This window comes from Vulpes vulpes, chromosome 13 (assembly GCF_048418805.1).
Source record: "Vulpes vulpes isolate BD-2025 chromosome 13, VulVul3, whole genome shotgun sequence".
NCBI lineage: Eukaryota > Metazoa > Chordata > Mammalia > Carnivora > Canidae > Vulpes > Vulpes vulpes.
Window position 1 is genome coordinate 92,090,054 of NC_132792.1, and position 7,276 is coordinate 92,097,329.

General features: G+C 34.8%; 1 non-coding gene across 1 annotated transcript; it reads left to right on the forward strand.

Annotated features, from left to right (window-relative positions):
* The first annotated feature begins 6,494 nt into the window (after window positions 1-6,494).
* Window positions 6,495-6,633, forward strand: LOC112925787 (small nucleolar RNA SNORA1). Its single transcript, XR_003236206.1, has one exon. It is a non-coding gene; the product is annotated as a small nucleolar RNA SNORA1 (small nucleolar RNA).
* Window positions 6,634-7,276: the final 643 nt, after the last annotated feature.

The window sequence follows — 7,276 nt, forward strand, 5'->3', positions numbered from 1 at the left end:
GAAGGAGGAGGTTGGGTGGGTCTCTGTGAGGAGTTTCTAGGTTGCTTCAGTCCATGCAAAGCCGCTGAGGCAGGAACATGCCTAACATATTCACAGAAAGCAAGAAGCCTGTGTGGATGGAGTAGAGAAGGAGGGAGAAGAGGGGAGGCCACCTGTTCCTGATGCCCCTGTGCCTGGTGAGGAGCAGACAAGGATGTCACAGGGGGAGATCAGGGCAGAGGAAGCGCAAACAAGAAGTATGCTTCAAGGGATAAACTACTTGAAAAAGAGAAACATTCTCTGCTAATGAGCTTAATGAAGTGATGCTTATAAATTGTTGTCTTCCCATTAAACTTTATTTCAAAAGTAGTCAAAAAAATTTAACAGGATACAAATCAAAATGAGGTCAGAGGCATTAGTATTTTTTTAAAAATCACCTATTTTCCTATCCACTATGTATTAGAAAGTATCATTGTTAGTTTTAAAATTAGCCAAGAAATTTTAGATAGGTCTTATGTGATGGGCCAAGTTACCTATTTCTAACGTTGGATAATGATGGTCTTTCTTATTTTGTCAAAAACAAATCTAAGGAATATGAGTCTTTCAATTAATCCTGTTGATCTTTTACCCTTGAATCTTATTTTTTAACCTTTACTATCAATCAATGAATATCTGCTCACAAGATCTAGCAGATAACATATGAATTCATAAGCAACAAATTAATGTTAAATATAAATCCAAAAATAGTTTATCATGCTAAGATTCTCAATCTTTTTCTGGACATAGGCACTTATGAATATAATTTAAAGTATTATGCATAAAATATCATCAAATTTGCTCTGGTTCATTTATCAAAATTAAATAAAGCAATAATAAAAATGAACTTGCAGAAACTCTAATTCCACAGTTTACCCCTTAGTTTCAGCTCCCATATAGGATCACATTTTCAACGAATTAACTTCATCACACATACTTAAGACAAAAGTAGCACTAAGTATGATATACAGGAAGAAGCTATCAGAAATCAGAGACAAGGGATCCCTGGGTGGCGCGGCGGTTTGGCACCTGCCTTTGGCCCAGGGCGCGATCCTGGAGACCCGGGATCGTATCCCATGTCTGGCTCCTGGTGCATGGAGCCTGCTTCTCCCTCTGCCTGTGTCTCTGCCTCTCTCTCTCTCTCTCTCTCTGTGACTATCATAAATAAATTTTAAAAAAATTAAAAAAAATAAAATAAATAAAATAAAAAAAAAGAAGTCAGAGACAAGACCCCAACTGGATTCTAGGTCCCCTGGTTGTATGGATTCTCCATGGATGGCTGGAGGAACCACTCCAGATCACAGGGAGAAGATTGGAAGCAATCCAGTGGGACACACTAGACACTAATGATAATCAGTGAGCACAAAGTGTTGATGCCCAATGGGACATATGAGGTTAGAAAAGTGTTAGTGCTTTAGATCATTTTGCAAATAGTGCATTAGATGATCCAGAGTATCAAAACCAAAGTCTAAATAGTAGCTATGAGAAATTAGACAGATGAGTTGTTTCAGCTTCAGTGTATTCATCAATAAGTTGGGAAAATTATATCTTCTGTGCCAATACCAAAACATTGTCCTAAAGATGAAAATAAACCAATAAATTTGGAAATTTTTATATTAGTTTTTATCAAATTAATATAATAATATGATTATCAATAAGGAAGAGTAATTAAACTTGAGAGTAAGGAGAGGATTCTGTATAATGCCATAACTAATTCATTACATATTGAATATTTATGCTTGTGTCCCTACACCTATGGTTATTCTAGAAATAGCTGTCTCTGGCCTCTCTGCCTATCTCAATGAGTAGGGTATTTAGAAGTAGGAGCATATGTGTTACCTCCACACATAATCAACAGCATTTGCAAGAAATATGTTAAAGGATTTTGTTTTCCTCTAATAGAAAGTAGAGGATTTTTGACTCTGCAATAAGTCTGTGGGAAGATAAAAGGAGAAATAAAAATTTTATGATGAACAATATTAAAAAACAGAAAGCAAATAGTGCTGTGTAGGAAAAAAAAGGAGACATGAATAGTGAACTTACTCAGTTTTGTTTGGCTTAATAACAAATGTCCAAACATCAAAACAAAATAGTATTTTTAAAATCCATCTTCACTTTATCTACTGAAAATAATTAATAGGCCAACAGAAAGACATTTATGAATTGCATGGATTATTTAAAAGGCACAATATTCCCTGTTTGCTCTCCTTTTCAAAAACAAGGGCATTTTATATCTTCAGTCAAAAGGAAAGGGAAAGAGTGGTAGATAATATTAGAAAAGAAGAAATTATAAAACAAAAATAAACATTAAACTCAGTTATTAAAGGAAATTTATACCAACCAAAGCTCCTAAAGTAATCTAACTTCCCCTTTGTTATTATAAAAATTATATAGCCTATCTTTGGCTGACAGTCCATTAACTGAATAAAAATATGTATGTCTTTTGCAAGAGCCGCTAATTTTCATAGAAGAAAATCCTGAAGAAGTGCATTACAGCATTTCGCTGCATGAATTTGGTAGGATTATAGGGTCTTTACGCTTCTGTAAAAGTCCTAGATCACACGAAATTCCTTCTTTTAACAAAGTAATTCCAAAGTACATGAATGAAATAGTCTTATTAATCCTATGTGGCCTTTTCTTAGTGCTTCTACACCTAAAATATTCAAATTTGCTTTGCTTTACAATTAAATCTTGGCTTTGCATCTTGTGGGGCATACCCTCAGCCTACTATTTTCTTAACCACAATACTACCACCTGTGGAATTTTATAAAGAAAACAAGACCACAATTTACTAGTTTTAGTTGATGTGATTTCCTATCTAGTAGGAAGCTATATGGAAAGGGTGAAAGAGTCTGAATTTAAATTAAAATTATACCATTTATTATTTTTGTGAACTTAAGAATTTTTTTAAAAATCTCTGACCTTCATTCCCAGATCTGTAAAGTTGCCATAAGAGTGAGAACTAGCATGTCCAACTTGCTTTATGCAATGCCTGGCATATATTAGATATAAAACAAATAGCACTATTATGTTTTATTGCATTTCTACAATTAAGATAAAAACTCATAATTTGGAACTACCAAGTAAGTCTAGGTAAAATTATGAAATCTTAAAACTTTCTACTATAAAAATGTTAAAAATTTTCACATTTATTATTTCAGTTCACATATATTTCATTTTAAGTATGAGGAGATGGGTTCAATGCATTGTTCAAATCACTACTGTATAGCAGATCAAGGAGACAAATTCATGTCTTATGGCACTGACCACTCCATATCATGTTACTGAGAATAGCAGGGAACTGGAGGGTTTGATGGTATTCTGTCTCAGAATCTTTCTCATTTCAGTTGATGGCAACTTTATCCTTCCATGTAGCTGAGACCAAAAACCTTGGAGCCATTCTTTATTCACCTCTATCATACTATCATATTTATTCAATCAAGATTTTTTTAAATTATTTTCAAAATCTATTTGAATTTCTTTGAATTCTCACCACCACCACCACTGGTCATCTATCCTTTGAATTTCTCCCAAATTTCTACTCTTACCACTCAGCACTCCCAACCATGGTCCCTTTGAAATACAGCAGCTAGAGTTACTCTTTAATAATGCAAGTAAGACCTTGTGACTCGGGCAGCCCCGGTGGCCCAGCGGTTTGGCGCTACCTTCCACCCAGGGTGTGATCCTGGAAACCAGGAAATGAGTCCCATGTCCGGCTCCCTGTGTGGAGCCTGCTTCTCCCTCTGCCTGTGTCTGTTTCTCTCTCTCTCTCTCTCATGAATAAATAAATAAAATCTTTAAAAAAAAAAAGTTCTTGTGACTATTCTCTCAAAATCCCCTAATGATTCAGTTTTGCTAAATAAGCACCAAGGTCTTTACAATGGTCTAGAAGGCTATACATTACCGGACCCTAGTTAATTCCTTGCTTTCCCTCTCATTTTCTTTGCTTCACTCCCATAACAACTAATCTTTCCCTGAGGGCCCAAGTGGGATCCTTCTGGAATTCTCTTTCCTCAAGTTTTTGCATAGTCAATTTCTTCACCTTCTTCAAAGACCATGTCTCTGCTAAAATGTCACCTTGTCAATAGGGCTTATCCCTGGCCTCCCAGTCCAAAATTAGAACTTATCCCTTAGGCAGTTCTGATTTCCTTACTTTGATCTATTTATTTTTATTTCTATAGTATTTTTCTCCTTTTGACACACTATTTAACTTATTAAGTGTATTGGCTACAGTCTGACTCCCCCAAATATTAAAATTTAGTCCCCATGAGGGTAAGAACAAGTGCCTAGCAGGTAACCAAGTGTTGCCTAAATGAATATTGCCTTCTGTTTCCCATTTCACTTTTAGAACAAAAACCCAAACATTTCCTCCCCAAACATAGACACAGACAGACAGACAGACACACACACACACACACACACACACACACACACTTTCACCTCATACACAATTACTTCTGACAGACCTACTCTTCCTGGACATTACATCATTGTTTCTTAAAATATTGCTCATTTATTAGATCTTAGAATTAATTGCAAAGGATTTTTGATCGAAAGAATAAATTCCTAGCACCCCTCCAGAAATGCTAACTTGGAATTTTTAGGGGTGAGTTTTTTTAACGTGACCTATTTGCATATTGGAGTTTAAGATCATTGACTAGCCCTGCATTGTTTTCCCTTCGTTTTCCCCAGTTTTGGCCATAATCTTTCTTGCAAAAATCAATAAAACCAGGCATCCCCTAAAGCCAATCATTGAAATATCTACCAAAGAAATCTTCTCCCACCTTTGTATTCCACTCTGAAAAATGAAAACTATTGACATGGGTCAGGGTCAAAGTGCTAACATCCAAAAGTTTTAGTTCATGACAGAAGTGAAAAAAATGAGGCAGCCATATCATATGTCCATTTTGAAGTCATCTTTTTATATTTCTTTTTCCTGTTGTTGGGAGTAATTTTCTGTCATGCGACTAACAGTCATCTGTCCTCCTCTGTCTCTCCTTATTACCACTGCCACCTCAAGAAAACCCACAAGGGATCCATAGGCTGGCTATGTTCTAGATCGTGAAAATAAGCCTGTTTTTCCTCTTAGCTCTGATTCTCTGTCTCTTTTTTAATATTTTATTTATTTATTCATGAGTGATACAGAGAGAGAGGCAGAGATGCAGGCAGAGGGAGAAGCAGGCTCTGTGCAGGGAGCTTGATGTGGGACTTGATCCCAGGACCTGGGATCATGCCCTGGGCCAAAGGCAGATGCTAAACCACTGAGCCATCCAGGCGCCCCTTTTTAAAAAAATATTTTATTTATTTATTCATGAGAGATGCAGAAAGAGAGGCAGAGAACCAGGCAGAGGGAGAAGCAGGCTCTGTGCAGGGAGCCAGCTCTGATTCTCTTTGCCTCATCTCATACTGTACTGGTAAGACAGGATGAAAAGGTTAGAAGCTTGGCTTATATCAAAGGAATATATATATTTATATTTATTATTTGAATTCTCAGACCAGAAAGAAGCACATATGTGATCAGTACTAAATGTGTCAAATAAGAAAAGGGTCTTTAGCTCAGACCAATGGAAGAGTTTTAGAGGGTCCAAGAACTTTGTAAAGTTGATTCACAAAATATATTTTTTGTATTCCTTATTTTTATGGAAATGGGGTACAATAGCTTTCCTCAAATTCTCAAAATATTCTGAAAATTAAAAAAAAAGATTAAAAGCCATTTCCCTTAGGGTTCAAGTTTAATTATTATTAATTTCTTCATAGAAGATCCTGTCTGTATAAACAAATAAGTATATTCTTTGTTCATATTTTCCTTGCAAAAGTATGATAGTATACTTAGTAAATATCCTTATTTCTGTTCATTGCCAACATCCATCACCACTCCAAGATAATATTCTTGCATTTTAAGTTCTCAATTTTGAGATTCAATCCTAAGAAATGAATAACCAGAGCATTCCAATGCCTTTGGACAGCCCACTTTGAGCAGTGCTTTGACTTCAAGCCCAGAATCTATCACCAAATCCTCAAACTCTATCAATCCTAGAATTAGTCTTTTAAAAATTATTTGGTAATGATAAAACATGAGACATTCTTTAAAAAATCAAAATTTAACTCAAGTACATAAATTCATCATTCAATTTCTAAAAATAAATTTTAAAACAACTTTTAAAAAAGTAAATTAAAATTGAAGTAAATTTAACTTGAATATTTTACCTTCTATTTGTTTCCTACTGGCATTTTAGATCTTTAAGTAATCTAGGGTTTACTTTAGGAGTAAAATAATTTTGTTTGAGCAAGAATTTGCATTTAATTTCCTTTGTTCTTTTTTAAAATTTAAAATGAAATATAATTTTTCATCTTATTGAAACATTTAGAATAAATTCAATAATAAATTAACATTTCTCTGTCTGTTTCATTCATCAACAAATATTTTTCAAACTCCTTTATTGTTCAGGATATGGCATGGGTTATGAAGAAACATTCAAAGCCTTATTCTAGATGGAAATGGGCACTGTCATTCATGGTGTCCAGAAATTGTTAATGTAGGTACATTGAGACATGCGTTATGCTTCCATTACAGCAAGTTCATTGCAATGGTGAGTGACAATGAGACCTGTAACATTTTCTGCTAGGCTCATGGAGTAGAGTGGAAGAAGACTTTTCATTAGGAACAACTAAGGAATAATAATCCTAGATCATTTGCCAAAATAGCAATCAATGTACTTCCTGCAATTTGACTTCTAGAGCCATAAGAAATTGGTAAAGATTACAGGTTGGGAATTTCTGAAGTATATCCATACTCAAGTGGAGGTCAAAGAAGGCCAACTGAAAGTACTCTGGACTGACAGTGATAACTGGGGATTGAACAAAAGTTCTTTTTAAAGCGCTATTTTGAAGATTATGATTCTGACTTTGGAGGAACTACAATGATTGGCAGTGGAAGGAATCACATGTAAAATTACTTAAATAAAATTTATTGACTTTAAATTTAAAAAATATTCAAAAATATAAAGATGTATACAATCTTAGTCTTGCCCTCTGGGTGCTTATAATCTTAAGAGATGTTTGAAATGTTATACACCAAGAGTCACAAAGCAAAGCCTTAAGAGTGCGATAAAGACAGTAGGTTGAATATAGGCTCATTCACTGACAGCTCTTTTTGTGTTGGGATGTGCTAATGTAATGCACCACCAGAAATGTTACCTGATCAAAATCATAGTGTTCAACATCTAAGTTTATCATTCAGCATGGACCAATAATTTTTAAA